The sequence below is a fragment of the Microtus oregoni genome, unplaced genomic scaffold, assembly GCF_018167655.1.
Source record: "Microtus oregoni isolate MIOR12 unplaced genomic scaffold, Mior012 000015F_ref0000493, whole genome shotgun sequence".
NCBI classification, from domain to species: Eukaryota; Metazoa; Chordata; class Mammalia; order Rodentia; family Cricetidae; genus Microtus; species Microtus oregoni.
In genome coordinates this window covers 7,058,020-7,079,248 of record NW_024543074.1, presented here as the reverse complement: position 1 = coordinate 7,079,248, position 21,229 = coordinate 7,058,020, and positions in this window count along the sequence as shown.

Genomic DNA, 21,229 nt, shown 5'->3' with positions numbered 1-21,229 from the left:
TACTTTCTTCATCCATTCTTCCGTTGAAGGGCATCTAGGTTGTTTCCAGGTTCTGGCTATTACAAACAATGCTGCCATGAACATAGTTGAGCATATACTTTTGTTGTATGATAGGGCCTCTCTTGGGTATATTCCCAAGAGTGGTATTGCTGGGTCCAGGGGTAGGTTGATCCCGAATTTCCTGAGAAACCGAAACACTGCTTTCCAGAGTGGTTGCACAAGTTTGCATTCCCACCAGCAATGGGTGAGTGTACCCCTTTCTCCACAACCTCTCCAGCAAAGGCTATCATTGGTGTTTTTGATTTTAGCCATTCTGACAGGTGTAAGGTGGTATCTTAAAGTTGTCTTGATTTGCATTTCCCTGATCGCTAAGGAAGTTGAGCATGACCTTAAGTGTCTTTTGGCCATTTGAAGTTCTTCTGTTGAGAATTCTCTGTTCAGATCAGTGCCCCATTTTATAATTGGGTTGATTAGCCTTTTACGGTCTAGTTTCTTGAGTTCTTTATATATTTTGGAGATCAAACCTTTGTCAGTTGCAGGGTTGGTGAAGATCTTCTCCCAGTCAGTGGGTTGTCTTTTTGTCTTAGTGACAGTGTCCTTTGCTTTACAGAAGCTTCTCAGCCTCAGGAAGTCCCATTTATTCAATGATGCCCTTAGTGTCTGTGCTGCTGGGGTTATACATAGGAAGTGGTCTCCTGTGCCCATGTGCTGTAGAGTACTTCCCACTTTCTCTTCTATCAGGTTCAGTGTGTTCGGACTGATATTGAGGTCTTTAATCCATTTGGATTTGAGTTTTGTGCATGGTGATAGATATGGATCTATTTTCATTCTTCTACAGATTGACATCCAGTTTTGCCAGCACCATTTGTTGAAGATGCTCTCTTTTTTCCATTGTATACTTTTAGCTCCTTTATCGAAGATCAGGTGTTCATAGGTTTGTGGGTTAATGTCAGGGTCTTCTATTCGATTCCATTGGTCGACTTCTCTGTTTTTATGCCAATACCAAGCTGTTTTCAATACTGTAGCTCTGTAATAGAGTTTGAAGTCAGGGATGGTAATGCCTCCAGACAATCCTTTATTGTATAAGATTGTTTTGGCTATCCTGGGTTTTTTGTTTTTCCATATAAAGTTGATTATTGTCTTCTCCAGATCTGTGAAGAATTTTGATGGGATTTTGATGGGGATTGCATTGAATCTATAGATTGCTTTTGGTAGAATTGCCATTTTTACTATGTTGGTCCTCCCAATCCAAGAGCAAGGGAGGTCTTTCCATTTTCTGGTGTCTTCTTCAATTTCTTTCTTCAAAGACTTATAGTTCTTGTCAAGTAGATCTTTCACTTCCTTGGTCAGGGTTACCCCAAGGTATTTTATGCTATTTGTGGCTATCGTGAAAGGTGATGCTTCTCTGATTTCCCTCTCTGCTTCCTTATCCTTGGTGTATAGGAAGGCAACTGATTTTTTGGAGTTGATCTTGTATCCTGCCACGTTACTAAAGCTGTTTATCAGCTGTAGGAGTTCTTTGGTAGAATTTTTGGGGTCGCTTATGTACACTATCATATCATCTGCAAATAACGAAAGCTTAACTTCTTCCTTTCCAATACGAATCCCCTTGATCTCCTTATGTTGTCTTATTGCTATTGCTAGAATTTCAAGCACTATATTGAAGAGGTATGGCGAGAGTGGACATCCTTGTCGTGTTCCTGATTTTAGTGGGATGGCTTTGAGTTTTTCTCCGTTCAATTTAATGTTAGCTGTTGGCTTGCTGTAAATAGCTTTTATTATATTTAGGTAGGACCCTTGTATCCCTATTCTCTCCAAGACCTTTATCATAAAGGGGTGTTGAATTTTGTCGAATGCTTTTTCCGCATCTAGTGAAATGATCATATGGTTTTTTTCTTTCAGTTTATTTATATGGTGGATTACATTGATAGATTTGCGTATGTTGAACCAGCCCTGCATCTCTGGGATGAAGCCTACTTGATCATAATGGATAATTTTTCTTATGTGTTCTTGGATTCGGTTTGCCATTATTTTATTGAAGATTTTTGCGTCGATGTTCATGAGTGAGATCGGTCTGTAATTCTCTTTCTTGGTTGGGTCTTTTTGTGGTTTTGGTATCAGGGTAACTGTAGCTTCATAAAAGGAATTTGGCAATGACTCTTCTGATTCTATATTGTGAAATACCTTAAGGAGTATAGGTATTAATTCTTCTTGGAAGTTCTGGTAGAATTCTGCATTGAAACCATCTGGTCCTGGGCTTTTTTTCGAAGGGAGATTTTTGATAACCATTTCTAATTCTTCGCGAGAAACCGGTCTATTTAGATCATTCACCTGGTCTTGGTTTAGCTTTGGTATATGATACTTATTTAAAAAAATGTCCATTTCTTTTGTATTTTCCAGTTTTGTGGCATACAGGCTTTTGTAGTAAGATCTAATGATTCTCTGAATTTCCTCTGTGTCTGTGGTTATGTCCCCCTTTTCATTTCTGATCTTATTTATTTGCGTGTTCTCTCTCTGTCGTTTAATTAGTTTGGATAGGGGTTTGTCGATCTTGTTGATTTTCTCCAAGAACCAGCTTTTTGTTTCATTGATTCTTTGGACTGTTTTCTGTGTTTCTATTTTGTTGATTTCAGCCCTCAGTTTTATTATTTCCAGTCTTCTACTTCTCCTGGGCGCGTCTGCTTCTTTTTTTTCTAGAGCTTTCAGGTGTGTTTTTAAGTCCCCAATGTATGCATTCTCCGTTTTCTTTAAGTGGGCACTTAGTGCTATGAACTTTCCTCTTAGCACTGCTTTCATTGTGTCCCATAGGTTTGAGTATGTTGTCCCTTTATTTTCATTAAATTCAAGGAAGACTTTAATTTCTTTCTTGATTTCTTCCTTGACCCAGGCGTGGTTCAGTAGTTGACTGTTCAGTTTCCATGAGTTTGTCGGTTTTTGGGGGGCAGCGTGGTTGTTGCCTTCTAACTTTAATCCGTGATGATCTGATAAGACACAGGTGGACACTGAGATTTTTTTGTATCTGTGGAGGTTTCCTTTGTTTCCGAGTATGTGGTCAATTTTTGAGAAGGTTCCATGAGCTGCAGAGAAGAAGGTATATTCTTTCCTATTTGGGTGGAATGTTCTATAGATGTCTGTTAAGTCCATTTGCTTCATTACCTCCAATAATTCTCTTAATTCTCTATTAGGTTTCTGTCTGATTGACCTGTCCCTTGGAGAGAGAGGTGTGTTGAAGTCTCCTACTACTAGTGTGTGTGGTTTGATGTCTGCCTTGAGTTCTAGTAATATTTCTTTTACATAAGTAGGTGCTTTTATATTGGGGGCGTATATATTCAGGATTGAGACGTCCTCCTGATGAATTGTTCCTGTTATGAGTATAAAGTGACCGTCTCGGTCTCTTCTGATTGATTTTAGTTTGAAGTCAGTTTTGTTAGAAATTAGTATGGCCACACCTGCTTTTTTCTTAGGACCATTTGCTTGAAACACCTTTTCCCAACCCTTTACTCTGAGTAGGTGCCTGTCTTTGTGGTTGAGATGTGTTTCTTGCAAACAGCAGAATGTTGGATCCTGTTTTCGTATCCAATCTTTTAGCCTGTGCCTTTTTATAGGTGAATTGAGCCCATTAATATTAAGTGATATTAATGACCAGTGGTTGTTTACTCCGGTTATTCTTATTGCTTTTGGTAGTAGAGATTGTGTGTCTCCTTTCTTTGAGATGTGCTCGTGAAGGGCCATTAGATGCCTGGGTTATTGTAGGCAGTGTTGGCAGTGGTGGATTCCTTGGGTTGCGATTTTCCTTCTATTACTTTCTGTAGGGCTGGATTTGTGGCTACGTATTGTTTAAATTTGTTCTTATCCTGGAATGTCTTGTTTTCTCCGTTGATAGTGAACGATAGCTTGGCTGGGTATAGTAGTTTGGGTTTGCATCCATGGTCTCTTAGCTTCTGCAGAACCTCTATCCAGGACCTTCTGGCTTTCATAGTTTCCATCGAGAAGTCAGGTGTAAGTCTGATCGGTTTACCTTTATAAGTTACTTGCCCTTTTTCTTTTGCAGCTCTTAATATTCTTTCTTTAACCTGTATATTTTGTGTTTTGATTATTATATGGCGAGGAGATGTTTTTCTTTGATCCAGTCTGTTTGGTGTTCTGTATGCTTCTTGAATATTTAAATGAATTTCTTTCTTTAAGTTGGGAAAGTTTTCTTCCATAATTTTGTTGAAAATATTTTCTGAGCCTTTGAGCTGTGACTCTTCTCCTTCTTCTATTCCTATTATTCTTAGGTTTGGTTTTTTTATTGTGTCCCATAGTTCCTGAATGTTTTGTGTTGAGAATTTGTTGGCTTTGCTGTTTTCTTTGATCTGTTCGTTTATTTTCTCTATGGTGTCCTCAGCATCTGAGAGTCTTTCTTCTAGCTCTTGGATTCTATTGATTATGCTTGTTTCTGTAGACTCAGCTCGTTGGCCTAGATTTTCCATATCCAGCTGGTCCTCAGTTTGTATTTTCTTCTTTGCCTTCATTTCAGTTTTCAATTCTTGAACTGTTTCCATTACCTGTTTGATGGTTTTTTCTTGGTTTCCCAGGGTATCATGTACGTATTTACTCATTTCTTCAAACTTTTTGTTGTACTTCTCATCCATTTCTATAAGGGCATTTTTTACATGTTGTTTAAGGGACTCTATTATCTTCATAAAGTCGATTTTTTCCACTTCTTCTGTGTTAGGTTGTTCAAATACTTCTGTTGTAAGATCATTGGGTTCTGATGTTTTCATGTTGTTTTTCGGATTATTGGGTGAGTTCTTGCCTTGGCGCCTGCCCATCTCCTCCTATTGATCCTATCCAATGGATCCTTTAGAAACCGGATCAGGTTTCCCTGCTGGCCAAGGGCTCCGCTTACAAAATGCCCTCACTCTCTTTTGTGGTTCCTGCTGCAGGCCAAGAACCCTCTCACCCCTCCGAAGGATCTTCAGGACAGGACCAGGCTCCCCTTGTGCCAGTGACCTGGCCAACCAAAGGCCTACCTCTTTGATTCAATTGTAGTAGGGCGATCTGCTCTCCTTATTGCAGCCTGTCCCAGCTGCTTGGGTCTGGCCACCGCTCAGCCGCGTCTGGCGCCGCCGCCGCTGCGCCGCGTCTGGCGCCGCCGCCGCTGCGCCTCTGTGCGTCTGGCGCCGCCGCCGCTGCGCCTCTGTGCGTCTGGCGCCGCCGCCGCTGCGCCTCTGTGCGTCTGGCGCCGCCGCCGCTGCGCCTCTGTGCGTCTGGCGCCGCCGCCGCTGCGCCTCTGTGCGTCTGGCGCCGCCGCCGCTGCGCCTCTGTGCGTCTGGCGCCGCCGCCGCTGCGCCTCTGTGCGTCTGGCGCCGCCGCCGCTGCGCCTCTGTGCGTCTGGCGCCGCCGCCGCTGCGCCTCTGTGCCGAGGGTATTGTTCTTAAAGCAAAATATCAGTCAGATTTCTTGACTTTATAGCCAACGTGCTGACCTGAGACAAGGCATAAAGAACTAGATGAGACTTGAGGCAGCACATAAAGCCCCTCCTATTGGCTCTGGGATACAGTTCTTCTCATATGATGTGCTGTCATATGCACTTTATAGCCACATTCCATAGACAATAATCCACGCATTTGCAATCTTTTCTATCTGCCCCCAAATAAGACCAATATTTTAAACATTTTCTTAGTAGGTGCTTGCTAGTCATACATGCCCTAGGGACACACGGAATATGACTAGTCTGAGCTGATTATATGCTCTCAGAGTAAGAACCAATGAGGCTTCATAGAATACTTTCTTTTAAAATATAGCTGTTTAATTTAAAATTAGATATATAGAACTAACCTCACATTTCTATTGGAAAGTTTTACCCAGGTTTTGCATCATGCAGAGCAAATGAGGCTGTAGAGAAAAGTGGAATCACTTAGCCTCCTGTCCAGAGTTAAAGTCTGGTTTGTAGCTTGTCAGTGCCAAGAAAGCAAGAGAATAAATGACAAGGAAAGAAGGAGACTAGGGTTATAACACCTTTTTTTTTTCTCAAAATAAGGAATTGACTGAGACAGGAAACAGCTAAAAGTTAGGCCTCCCTTTACTTCCTGGTGACAATTTACTTCTTGCTACACCGATGAAAAGAATATGCACAAGGCTAGCACTGCTTAACCCAGGAAGCCAAGGACCGGAACAAGCTCCTAACAAACTCCATTTCCAAATGCCGAGATGTCCCATGAAAACACAGAAACCATTCACCACCACTCATCAGCAAGGAAAAGTAAGTGGACGTCCACAAGGCATCGCCTCTTACCTACCAGAATGCCTGCCATCCAAATGAGCAGCGATTACTTGCGCTTTCCACTGAGGATGGAGAGAAAAAGGAGTGCTTGCTCACTGTTGGCCGAAATGTAAATTGCATTGCTATGAAAAGCTGTGTGGAGATTCCTCAAGATATTAAAGCTACTGTTGGGACATAACAATCTCACTTCAGAGAATATTTCCAAAGGGAGCTGAAAGAGCTTCAAAGGGGCAACACGAGATGCATTTGTACACTGGCTTGCAATGCATCATTATTCATAACAACCAAGATGTGAGATTAATTTAGTGGTTATTAAATAGATGAAATGAATAAGAAAATATATATGAGAGTCAATAAGGTGCCTTAGTGAGGAAAGCTGCTTACCACCAAGAGTGACTATGATACCTTGGACCAACATGATAGAAAGAGAAAAGTGATTTCTACATGTTGTTTTCTGTCCCCCGTAAGGTTATCATGGCCAGCATACATGTACATGCACGCATGCACACACACACACACACACACACACACACACACAAGTATGAGAAAATGTAAGGTTGTTTAATATTTATACACAGTGTTATGATATTTAACTTCAAACAGAGAATCCTGTTATCTGTGATAGTGCAGAAATTGGAGGAAGTCCTATCAAGTGAAATCTGCCAGGCACAGAAACACAAATACATGATAATTGTACTTATATATGATACCCAAAAAACCATTAACTTCCTTGAGTCAGAGAATGGAATTATAATACCCAGTCACGGTGAAGGTGTAGACTTAAAGACAGACTAATCAGAAGACCTGCAATGACAATTAGATAGGAGAAATAAGTTGGAGACCTCTTGAAAGTGTGGCAGATGGGGCTGAAAAATGATGTCATGTGTGGAGGTTTGAATAAGAATGATCCCCATAAGTTCTTATGTTGAAAGACCCGATCCTCAGCTGGTTGCCCTGTTTGGGTAGCTTTAGAAGGTGTGGATACTAGAGGAGATGTGCCACTGTGGGTGGGTTTTGAGTTTTCAGAGAGACTTGAACCATTTCTAATTCGCTCTCTGCATTTTGTTTGTTGTTGAAGACGTAAGCTCCAATTTACTGTTCTGGTTTCCATATCTGCTACCTGCTGCCATTCTGTACCCTAACCTTCTGGACCCATAAGCTCAAAATAAATTGATTCTTCATTAAATGACTTTGGCTGTGGTGTTTCAACACCAATAGAAAAGTAAATAGGACATAATACAGTTGTATAAATAGTCACAGAGGTTTTAAGTATTTTTACTACAGAGTTTAATCTGTCATGCACTACATACGTTATTTATGTCTGCATAGCCATGTAAATTGCTATTTACCAATCCAACGTGTTATATAATATATATATATATATAATGTATTAATAAATGTTACAATTCTATTCCTATTCTCAAAGAATTAACTAAAATAGTGAGTTGGGGATTGTTTCTGAAATAGTGCACTGCATAATTTTATTCCAGGGCCCCTCACTCAGCTGTTTCAAAAGATTTATAGATATGTTCTCTTGAGTAAATGCCACACAGGTATAGTCAAAACCATATTGTCTGACTCTATTTGCCATCATTCTCCCCTACAATGAACATCTCATTGATCATAGAAATTTTATTTGAGCATGCATGTGATAGGTGCATTATTTGCTATATCTTGGAGATGTGCTGTGGTCAGCAGAACATAAGCTATTATAAATATTCTCTATAACCCGAAGAAAGTTTCCAGGTATGAGTGCATCTAGATTATTATCTCTTTCATACTTGACTCCTAGTGAAAAAAAAAACATCTTTATACTCTATCAGTCACTTTAGGTTCTCTGAGAATTCTTGCACGGGAAGGTCAGGTGTGTAGAATAGAGAGCAGGTTCAGAAATATTCTTCCTAGGTGTGCTTCTTTTCTGGGGACTGAAAAGCAGCGGATTGACTTCTAAGAGCATATGAGGGATAGGATGAGAGTTATCACCTTACTTACCATGAATCCCCGAATCTGAGTATGTTAGAAAAATCAAAACTACACAAACTCAATAATAAAATGATTAACCCTCATTGAATAAGACATATCCCTCAGCCATATGTGATTGCCAATAGTGTTTATTGCTTTGTAATTGTTATATGAACATATTTAAACATAAAATTAATTAGGCTGAGCTTGGGGAATTCTGCTGTCTTTGTTGCTTCCTCTATGCAGGTAATTGAAATTCTACCCAGTTACAAGTCTGGCTGTTTTCTCTAGCATCGTTCAAACTTTCAATTTCAGCAAGATGAGTTGGTTGGAAGCTCATGAAGCAATTGCTGAAATTAGGTACAACCCCATATAAAATGACAAGGATGTGTGTCAGACGCTGTAAGAATGTCTCTCCAGTACCTACATCTCAGTATTTGAAGACATAGAACCTGTGTAAGCTTAAAAAGAGATCAGGAAGAGAGTTGAAGGGCGTGGGTCCAGGAATCCTCATCACACAAACAGAACAGTGATGAAATGGAGATATCATCCTCTGCTTTGTTGGGAAGGATTTCACTTTATAGACTACAGCTTACTTTGTACTTCTTTCTAAAAGATAAGCTTTCTAAACTAGGATAATCAAGAAATTATTAAATTTTCTCACAGAAGGAGTTTGATGAATTTTCAAAATATTTTTTTCTGAGCCCATTTTAGCTATAAATCTGTCACCTTTTGAAAAATAAACAAAAAGATTAGTAACAACAGGATATCTTTTAAAGCTCAATCATTGAAGCAAAGGAGAACAATATTTATAGCAAATAGCTGCATTTAAATAAGGTAAATATGAAGAAAGTGAAAAACAAAGCGAGAAAGCCAAACCAACCACTCATGGGATAATATTATGAATGAGTCGGGCTGTGTATAATGCTTCTGATCTCAGAAAATAGCAAAATAATGTATTGAGAGAAAAGATGTTTCCTGTTTCATGGAGTTTTTCTTACGCTTAAATGAATGTGAAGTTAAGGGATGAAACAAGGAACTGGAAGGCAGAATTAAATGATGTAGTATTTGTATAAAATGAACTGGATGATTCAAGAGGAAAGCAGACTGAAACAGAAGTAATAGGATATAATTAAACATGTTGCTCTCTGTACATTGAAGAAAGGAAGACATGATAAGGCACTGAAATGATTTGTGTTCTCCCTTGCCATTCATATTGATGGCATTTCTTATATTGAGAACTAATAAGCTTCACCAGTAATAGGGTTGATCTATTCTTCCCCCCAACCTATCTTATCACAATCTCTTTCTTTTATTGGAGATTATAATTTAATTATAACATTCCTCCATTCCTTTCTCAAAACCCTCTCATGTACCCCTCCCTACTCTCCTTCAAATTCATGATCTCTCTACCTACAGAAGTAACTAATCTGTCTCATAACAATTCACAGAGTCTGAATCAAAACTAGGCAACCTGCATGTGACTGACCTGACCCTAGGGCCTCTATAAATATGTGACATTTGTGTAGCTTGGTCCACTTGTAGGACCACTAACACTGGAGGACAGGGGCCATCCCTAATGCTTTGACTGACACTTGGGAACCTATTCCTCGTACTGGACTGCCTTACCTAGCCTTAATATAAAGGGAGGTGCTTAATCTTACTACATTTTAATATGCCATGCTTTGTTAATACCCATGGGAGGCCTGCCCCTTTCTGAACAGAAATGGAGGGGGAGTGAATGGGAAACAGAAGGGAGGAGGGGAAGGGAACTGAAGGATAGGATGGAGAGCAAACCGAAGTCAGGATGTAAATAAAATAAAATAAAATTCAAAAAAGCTAATTGTTATTGCATATATATATATATATATATTATATACTTATGTATACACACACACAAGCACACACACCTGTTCCGTTCTTATATACTACTATATAAGATATAGCATATAATATATATATATATATATATATATATATATATATATATATATTGATGGAGGAGAGTCATCTGTTTTGTGTTGATTTCATTGGTTAAATAAAGAAACTGCCTTGGCCCTTTAATAGGACAGAAAATTAGGTAGGCAGAATAGACAGAACAGAATGCTGGGAAAAAGAAGCCCAGTCAGGCAGTAGCCATGATTCTCTGACCCCAGACGGATGTAGGCTAGAATCCTTCCTGGTAAGACATCATCTCGTGGTGCTACACAGATTATTAAAAATGGGTTAATCGAGATGTGAGAGTTAGCCAATAAGAGGCTGGAACTAATGGGCCAGGCAGTGTTCAAAAGAATACAGTTTCCATGTAATTATTTCGGGTAAAGTTAACCATGCGGAGCTGGGTGGGAACGCAGCCCACTGCAGCTCTTACAACATATACTACTAGTATGTATTTTTTCAGGGCTGACCTTTTGGTGTTGGACAAAAAATGGGGCGTTCTTTCATTAGTTGCCTATAGATTTTTGCATAGGTAGGGTTGATAACTACTGTGCTTTTCCATCAAGTTAGGCAAGTTCATTGGTGTCATAAATCAGCTCACATTTGGGCAGTCATGATGATGTTGGTGAGCGTTTGTGGGTTTAGATTCTGATATTTGGGAGACACAATCTCACAGTCAACTCAATCTTTGGCTCTTTCAATCTTTTCTCTTTCTCTTGTGCAATATTTCCTGGTTCTTAGGAATAATAGTGTTTGCATATGCATTCACTGGGATGGGCTCCACAACTCTGGTGTTTTGATTGAGTGTGGTCTTTTGCAATGATCACTGTTGCAAAGAGATTTCTTTGATGAGATTTTATGTACTTTTAGTCACATATAATTTAATTTGACATAGAATAATGGTAAGATTGAATGTGTTAAGGTAAAATATAAGCAACAAGAAAGATTACTTAAATAAGAGAGAGAGAATAGCACTGAGGAAAAATGACTTCTACTTTCCTAGCAGCAATTAACAACTAATAACTCCTTGAGAAGAGGTAGAGCCTCGTAAAGACTTCCCCCCTCATGATGGAATGTTGACAGCCCAATTTTGTGTGGCTCTTGTGCAAACAACCACAACTGCGGGGGCTGGAGAGATGGTTCAGAGGTTAAGAGCACTGATTGTTCTTCCAGAGTTCCTGAGTTCAATTCCCAGCAACCACATGGTGGCTCATAACCATTTGTACTGAGAGCTGGCGCCCTCCTCTGGCGTGTGGACATACATCAAGGCAGAATGTTGTATACATAATGAATAAATCTAAAATAAATAAATAAATATAAATAAATAAAAAACAAAACAAAAAAAAAACAAAAGAGAGAGAACAGAAATACAGAGAAGAAAAACACAGAAACAGAGAAAGATAGATTTAAATATATTTGAAATGGACTCAGCATTACTCTTTCTTCTTGTCTCTGCCTCTGTCTCTCTTTCTCATACACACACAAGCATGCACAACTATGCTTATAGTGATATTTTATTTATGTTTTAATAAATAAGGCTTGCCTGAAGACCAGAAGGTAAAACTAAGATCCTAGAGGCCAGATAGTGGTGGCACACACCCTTTCTCACAGGAATTGGGAGACAAAGGCAATTGGATCTCTGTGAATTCAAGGCCACTCTGGGCTAGACAAGATCAATGCAGAAACAGATCCAGGTATTGGTAGCTCATACCTTTAGCACCTTTAATCCCAGTACTAGGGAGTCACATGCCTTTAGTCCCAGCACTATAGAGGAATATAAGACTGGATGAGATAGGAAATCCTTTTTTTCAGTCTGAGAATTTTTTAGAGGTAAGAGCTCTCTAGTGGCTTGGCTGCTTTGCTTTTCTGATCTTCAGGTTGAATGCCAATATCTGTCTCTGGATTTTTATTATTTGTGCTATGTATGCCCTCAAACAAAAAGCCAGTCAATGAAATAAAACAAGAATTATAAAACAATCACAAAAATGTGTTTCTCAAGCTGAAAATGAGAACAAAATTCTTCAAATTGCCTACTGAAAGGTGTTTCATCATAGAGAAAAAGATTTTAAAAGAAATGAAATGAAATGCTCAAAGACAAAAGTCAAACAAAATGGCAAAATGGTTAAATCACATAAAAGAGACAGCAATTTTGTTGTCAGGATTTTATGAAAAGTAACATTGCGTGATAAAAATAGTGACTCCCTCGTAGTCCTGAAAATAACAATTGGGTGAAACATTTTCTGCTCATCTCTGTGAACTTTCAGAGAAATACTTCAAAGATATACTATTTTCAGGATCCAAGAACCTAGGAAGGAATCCTAAAACAGAGGGAAGGGATCTCCAAAATTTAGCCATTCACACACAAAAAAAAATAATTGTGAATTGAAATTGTTCGAAGTGCTTTCTTTGGATGAGGTATTGAAACTCATAAAACAGCAGCATTTGTGAAATCTTGGGCTCAGTGATCATCATTGTCTTCTCATCTTTAGAGTAACTATAAAAAAAATGATGAAATAGTTTCAGAAAACCTAAGGCAGGTAAAATCGGATTACTGGATGAAATAAATTCCCTCTTCTCAAACAGTTGTCTTGATTAGTTTTGGATGTATGATCCCATATCAAAAGCTTGTCTGTCTTTAACTATATGATATTCAAAGAACAGTACCCATGCATTTGTGCAAAATGAACAGAGAAATATTTATCACTGGGTACCTGAGACTTTGCTACTAGGTATAAATGAGAAATCAACTAAAAATTAGAAAAGAAAAAGTAAGCAAATGGAACTTTCATAGGTTACAGCCCGTATTTGGTAATTCAGAACAGCCCTGTAAGCGTGTTCCTGAAATCAATATCTCACCTCTTGATGACTTTGCAGATCTTTACAAATGGAAAATGAAGACTAAGTATTTTCAGACACTAAGACCTGCAAGCATTCATTCATACATATATGTGTGCACATGCACACTCACAAACACATACACAGAGGCTGGATAATTTGTTAGTGCAAAGAATGGAAGGAAATCACTTTCTATTATTTAGTTTACCACTGGGTCAAGAAAACAGAGACTGCAATAATCATAAGAACAATGAATGTAGACTTTGTCAAATTAGGAAATGAGTGAACAATTGAAAAGAGTGGTAAAATCATATCCCTGAAGGGGTCGAATGTCATTTCCATATTGCTATATAGTTCACAATATTGAGATTTACGCAGTGTATTACAAACCTTTTAAGAAAGCAAGTTAGTGCCCATATACAAGGGGTGGGGGTGGAGAAACTAAGTTAGCCAAACTTTCCTTGAAGAAGCCAGACATTAGATTTAACAAACAATATTTTAAATAAACTAATTTAAAAGCATAAAATGCAAAAGAAAATAAGAAGAAGCAAAACAATTCAAATATCTCACCAGACACTGCATGTCATTTAGACAATATAAAAAGAAAAAAAACAGCTTGGATTAAAATTATTTATAAAGTTCATGCTCAGTACAGTGATACTATTCAGTTATCTAAGGTTAGTAAAAACATGGACATCACTGGGGAATTTCCTACCCTCAGTATCCTACAGTAGTGTAATCCTCAATTCCAAGATGCCCTTCCTTAAATCCACAGACAAGTACTGCTCTCACCCCTCATCAAAAGAAGTTTCTTTTGGCAGCATATTTGGACCATTACAGATATCTACAACCTGTCAACTGCAGAGAAAAACTCTGATGGAGGAAGGTCATTGGCTAATAAAGGAACTGCCTTGGCCCATTTTATTGGTTACGACGTAGGTAGGTGGAGTAAACAGAACAGAATGCCAGGAGGAAGAGGAAGTGAGGTCAGTCTCGACAGTTTTCCTCTCGGGAGCAGATGCCTGAGAGAGACGCCATGCCCCGCTCCTGGGATGAAGCTCCGACCCAGGATGGACATAGGCTAGAATCTTCCCGGTAAGCGCACCTTGGGGCACTACACACAAATGATTAGAAATGGGCTAAATTAATATGTGAGAATTAGCCTAGAAGAGAATGGGCCAAGCCGTGTTTAAATGAATACAGTTTGTGTGTTGTTATTTCGGGCATAAGCTAGCCGAGCAGGCAGCCGGGGTGCTGGGGACGCAGCCCCGCCGCCCCTTATTACTACAAAACTCAGTACTGGATACCCTATATGTCTTTCTCCAACTACTACACTGTCAACGAGACATGTACACCTATATATACATCAGAACATACCATGCAAGAAGGGGTAGAAAGTTTGTAACAGTCAGAAGACCAGGGCATCTGCTCTGAGATGGTGCTTCGCATATGGCAGGCAGCCACACGTAGAAAATCACAACAATAGGTCCTTAAACAAGATTTGTATAATGACATCAGTTGACATCCCAACATAAATGGGCAGAATATCACAAGAGAACAGGCAATGAATGGCTCCCTGGAGAATTTCTTCTCCATGAACAAGGTCCTGTGATAGTTTATACAATCTCAAGTGGTCAGTTCTAAGCACATACATGTAAAAGCAACACACAATGGATGACTCAGCTTTATTTATAGAGTGTATGTCGGGGGGGGGGCAAGTGTTGTGACCATTATATAAATATAGTAAATAATTGTGAAAGAAATTATCAGAAAGTAAAATAAACGTCAAAAATTAACGAAAAGATATTAGCAATCAGTGTGAACCAGAAGAGGCATCCGTGAATGAGAAGACAGGGTAATTGGGATTATTTAATTTGAGATTAGACGTTAAATATGATTCATAAGAGGGAACACAATGTTGGAGTCTTGTGAGATGCGATTAATGCATAACACACACATCACTGAAAGGCCCAGGGAGGAAGTAAAATGAGTGAGGAACAGAATGAATCATGGAGAAGGGATGAAAGCCATTAAAATATGAATCCACATCCGAGAAGCTCCCAAAAGTCTAATGGGATAAATGCAATGAGACCTGATGTATCAAAAGATACATCATAGGCTGCTAAGGCCAAAGAAAAACATTAAAATAAGCAAGTGTGACTTATCACATACAAAGGATACCTCAGTGGCTGAATAATAGATAATGTCTCATCAGAAACTAAGGAGAATGGAAAGTAATCAGGTGGATTCTCCAAAGTGATGAGAGAAAAAAGGTCATTGAAGGAGAATTTGTATCTTGCAAAACCAACTCTCAAAGTTAAAGGGGATGTTGAAATATCTCCAGACATTTAAGAAACAACATTTTTAGTATCTAACACAATATTCTTATGAAATATTAAGGAGGATATTTCTAACGGATAAAGCATGTAAAACTAACTATGCTGTTGACATAAACATTAGTGTAGACACATTAATATCAAAGAACACTGTCTGAGATTTTATAAAGATAAATTCATAAAATATAGAGATTTTAAAAACTTATAATATATATAAAATATAAAATCTATCTTTATCTATAAAGATAAATATTTTATCTGATATTTTTATTTTTAAAAATATCATAGTGCTATGGGAATAAGCATATAATTGTAAAGAAATCCAGGGTCTGGAGAGATGGCTTATTGGCTAAAGTACTTTCTCTACAAGTCCAGAGTTTGGTTCCCAGCACCCTTCTTAAAAACTAGGTGTAATGCTATGATTGTAATTCTAGTGCTGGGGAAGCAGAGATAGGAGGATCTTTTAGAACTGACCAAATAGTAGAGCCTAATTAATTAGTCTCATAATCAAGTTTGAGTCTCTGACTCAAAATCCAACAACAGTAAACAATAAACAACAACAATAAAAAAAATAAGTTCATTGCTCCTGAAGAACTATACCCAAGGTTGGTGGTGTCTGGCTTTTGTATACACACGTGTTCACACACAACCTCTCACATATGTTCACCTGCATATGCAAAAATGTTCACGACCCCCATAGAAAATATCAAACATGAGAACTTTATATTAAAAATATGCTTGCTGACTGGGCAATGGTGGCATATGCCTTTAATCCCAGCACTCAGGAGGCAGAGACAGGCAGATATATGTGAGTTTGAGGCCAGCTTGGTGTGCAGAGAGTTCCAGGACAGTGATATTTAAACAGAGAACCCTGTCTTTAAATATATATATATTCATCCACAGTTTTGGTAGCACTATTCATAGTAGTCATTATGCAGAACCAACATTGAAATCTTTGATGTAAGAATAGGTAAAGAATAAATGAAATATCTATATAAATATGACACTGTCACTATAAAAACAAAGTCTGTCATTTGAACCAACATACCAACTACATACAGATCACGACACCGACTGACTCAAGTAACTCACCGAAAGACATAAACCATATAGCCTCAGTCACTTATGTAGAAAATATATTAATTTAGTAGAAGTTGGGATGAAATGTAGAAAGAGGCCTTGTAGAAGATTGTGTATAGTTGGATGATGCATGCTTCACACTTATAAGGAAATATTGTGATTATAATTAAATTATATAATTAATCAGAAAAATGTAAAATACAAAAGTAATCTCTTTACTATTGCAATAAAGTTGAATTTATTAGAAATTGAATATTAGAAATTTATGTGTCAGCCGGGCGGTGGTGGCGCAAGCCTTTAATCCCAGCACTTGGGAGGCAGAGGCAGGCGGATCTCTGTGAGTTCAAGACCAGTCTGGTCTACAAGAGCTAGTTCCAGGACAGTCTCCAAAACCACAGAGAAACCCTGTCTCAAAAAACAAAAAACAAAAAAAAATTATGTGTCAATTGCAACTCCCAGAATAACTACTGAGTGAGAACAGAAGCAAAAAACAGCAAATCAAGGAAAATTGGAACAATATAGAACATATTTTATTATAAAGCAAAATGATAACAGAAGTATAGAAGAACAAAAAATATATCCATCTAAAACAAGCAGAAAATGTCATTATTGGACTGAATGCACACTGATTGCTGCAATTAAGCTGAAAATTATTTCCCAAATATGCACCTCATGGTCCCTGTGGTGTAGAGAAATACAGGGAATTGCAGGAAAAACAAACTACCCGCTTCCCATAAAATTAATTGCCCAAACAAGCTTAAGAGACAATTTACTTTATTCTTCTCACCAAATACTTTGCTTTTGCAGCTTGAGCTTCTTTATTGTCTGTAGGTATGTTTTCTGCATGTAAAAGGATGTACAAGTATTTGTTCTTACTTTTTCTGTGTGGTTTTCTCTCACTGGCTCTTTGTTTGGTGGAATATGAAAAAGCAACAGCAATTATTTTATGAAATTTTAGTTGAGTTTCATATACAGTTTGAGCAGAAAACTACAATTTCAACAATTTTTCAAGAGAGAATTTTATAACATTTGAAGTCACACTATTTTGTCTTGTACATATTTTATAATATGTAATTTTAAACAGAGTTTCAAGTGTGGCACAATTATCTACCTACCTTTATTTTATTTTATAACTTTATTTTATAACAATATTGAACATCCCAAGAGTGGATTGTCTGAATAATTGGCCAATTTTCTTTACGGATATTTTCTGTAATAGCTTATGGCACTTGAAAAGAAATCCTGCTATTTCTTTTGCTCCAGTATAGGAAAACACAGAAAGAAAAGATACTGAAATATCCTTCAGGAAGTAGTAATCCCTCCTCCAGTTTGATTTACAGTTAATGATGGTAAGTTCCTAGTGATATTCTCAATCAGTCTTAGAGCAGTGAACTAGATATACAACTCAACTCAGTTGTAGAGTGATTCCCTACCATGGCAAGCACTTAGCATTCAGTCCCCATCATTACCATCAAATGAGCAAGGATCTGGTGTGTATCTCTGCTAGAGGAGTGTTTACCTAACATGTATGAAGTATGTCATAAATGCTATGGTAGATTATTTATGCAATATCATCATTCAAGGTTGCATGAAGATCAGAAACTCAAGGTCACCTTCAGCTAAAAAGCAATTTCATGGCCAAGTTGGGATATAGTAGACTGGGTCACAACCTGGTTTTTGACATGAATTTATCTTCTACCCAAACAAAGCATAGTTATAAACTATTTGAATGTAATACATATAAAAACTATTGTATATTATCTTTAAATACATAAAAAAATACCAAAATATTTTCTTCGTTCATCCCACTGCAATCAGACTATTGCAAGTAATCTGGGCATACTGTGAAGTTCTCTCCTGCCTACAGTGAAACATTCCCAGAGAGGGGAAGGGCTCTTTGAGGCAACCATAAAAGGAACCCCAAAGTAACTAGTCAATTTTAAGAATAGTCTATGAGGAAATGTGTGTTCTAAAGAATCATAATATTGTTTATCAATCAGATTCTTCTCGCTAGGCATTCTTCCTTCCTACCAGCACCACAGGACCTAGGATCTGGGTGACATCTAGGAACAAGCAGCAGACTTTAAGGATTAATGATGGAAATGAACAAGACAAAGCTGTCATTGAATCACAATTTGAGGTGGCTCAAAATAAAAGGTCACCAGAGGATGCTAAGTATCTTTCTCTATCGCTTACTGTTATTTCATTCCTTGAAGACAGGACCTTGGATTCAACTGGAAGTCTGACATTTAGACTGGAAAGCCAGAAATCTCCTTGTATTTATTTACCTCTGCCCCCAACTCTGGGGGTACAGCCATCTCCAACCACGCCTGGCTTCTTACATAGCAAGTGTTTTCACCCACCGAGTTTTCACCCCATCCTTAGATTATGCAAACTTTTTTATATTATCATAAATGTTCCATGTTTTAGTTATGCTCTTAAAAGCCATTTTTTATATTAAGTTCAAATGTAACTGAGATTTCTATATTTTTATTTGCTAACTTAGGCAATCTTTTCTTATTTGTATATTACTTAAGATTGTTTGTAGTGAAGCCTACATTTCTTTTATCATAAATATTATTCTCATTTTATTATTTTCTTACATTTTTGCGGTGTTATTCCTTATTAATTTTTAGCTATACTGGAGCACATGAAATTTAGATTGATTTATATATTCAGCAAAGAATTTGATTTTGACTTATGTATTGCAATTGGAAAACTTCTTAATAAGTGAGCTGGAACAACTTATTTTTAAAAAATGGTTAATATATTCTCATCTCCCATCCATGGGTGAGCAATGGAAGAGAGAATTTGATAGAGAGAGCCATTATGGGGTTAGGGAGAAACCTGATGCTAGAGAAATTCCCAAGAATCCATGAGGATGACCCCAGCTAAGACTCCTAGCAACAGTGGCCTACCCTTGTAATCAGATTGATGAATACCCCCACTATCATTATATAGCAACTGAGAGAACCAAATGCAGAGGTTCACAGCCAAGTACCAGACTGAGCTTCGGGGGTCCAATGGAAGAGAAGGAGGAGCAAGGGAGGTCAAGATCATGATGGAGAAATCTACAGACAAGTGGACCAAACTCGTGGAAACTTATGAACTCTAAATCGACAGCTGTGGAGCTTCCATGGGATCAAACTAGGCACTCCATATGTGAGAAACAGTGCTGAAGCTTGGACTATCCGTGAGGCCCCCAGAAGTAGGATCGGGATCTATCCATGGCACATGAACTAGCTTATTAGAACCCATTGCCTATAGAAGGATGCCATGCTTAGCCTTAATACATGGGAAAACTGTTGGCCCTGCCCTAATGTAATATGCCAGAGTTTATTGACTTCTCACCAAATCCCTTACCTATTGGGAGGAATGAATGTGGGGTAGGCTAGAGAGGAGGCAGGGGAAAGGAGGAAAGATTGGGGACAGGGGGAGAACTGTGGATGAAATGTAAAATAAAATAAAAAATTAAATTAAAATAAAAAATGGTTAACATGTTTCTTCTCAAATATTCCATTTTATATTATCATTTTAATTTTGTTTTAAAAATTAATCTTTATTCGTTTGTGGTATGACTGTTTTCTCTGCTTGTAATGTATGCACCACATGCTTGTAGTGTCATGGGCGACCAGAAGAGGGCATAAGAACAGAGTCACAGAGGTTGTGCATTGCCATAAGGGTGCCTGGGTTGTCTGGAACAGCAGTCGATGCTTTTAATGACCAAGCCATCTCTCCAGTGTCTTATACTAACATTTACTGCCTATGAGCTTGAATTTTTTCACATTGATTTTTCTTTGTTTTTATAGTTTTCTTTCCCTAACATTGATCATTTCTTTCTTATTTTCCTTCTTTCTGTTTTCTATACCTTTCTACTAGCAATTGTGTAGCTCATATTGAGGGAGATTGCTATGGGATTTCTATTGCTCCTATTTATTTATATTGGGTAGTCCACTGTATAGGACCATCTCCTCCAGAATTTGTCTACTGGTGCTTACAATAAACCATGGAGGAAACTATTATTCTGCTATCAGTAGACCAAGCCCCAGCTGCAGTCTACAACTGTTTGTGACTTTTTACAGACAACACACATTTGTGTTATCAGTCTTTAGAAAAAAATTCCTAAAATATCCAGCTTATAACTACTATGTCTTTAATGTTATCTCCAACCAATAAGCAGAGTCACCTGTCACATAACCTAGCACATCAAAAGTCATCACAATGGACTGCTGTAGTGAGGGAAAATAACTAGCATGGAATATAGAATGTAGTTCTGAAATATTTCCAAAATTCATAAAGATGGAACAGAGATAAAAATGAGGAAAAGTGAGTGAAAAACTATGCAAATGAAAAAAAAAACACCTAAAACCCATTAAACCAAAATCTCAAATAGGACATGAAGGAGAGGAAAGAGAAACAAAGAGTTGGAGCAGAGAAGTCGGCACCGCGAGGGGTGCACCCACCCACTGAGACAGTGGAGCTGATCTATTGGGAGCTCACCAAGACCAGCTGGACTGTGACTGAAAAAGCTTGGGATAGGGCCGGACTCTCTGAACCTGGCGAACAATGAGGGCTGATGAGAAGCCAAGGACAATGGCACGGGGTTTTGATCCTACTTAATATGCTTGCTTGGAAAGTTTGGAAGTTCACCTTCCTAGATATGGACAGAGGGTGGAGGACCTAGGACTTACCACAAGGCAGGGAACCCTGACTGCTCTTTGGACTGGAGAGGGAGGGGGAGAGGCATGGGGGGAGGGGGAGAAGGGGGGGAGGAGGGGGAGGGAAATGGGAGGCTGGGAGGAGGCGTAAA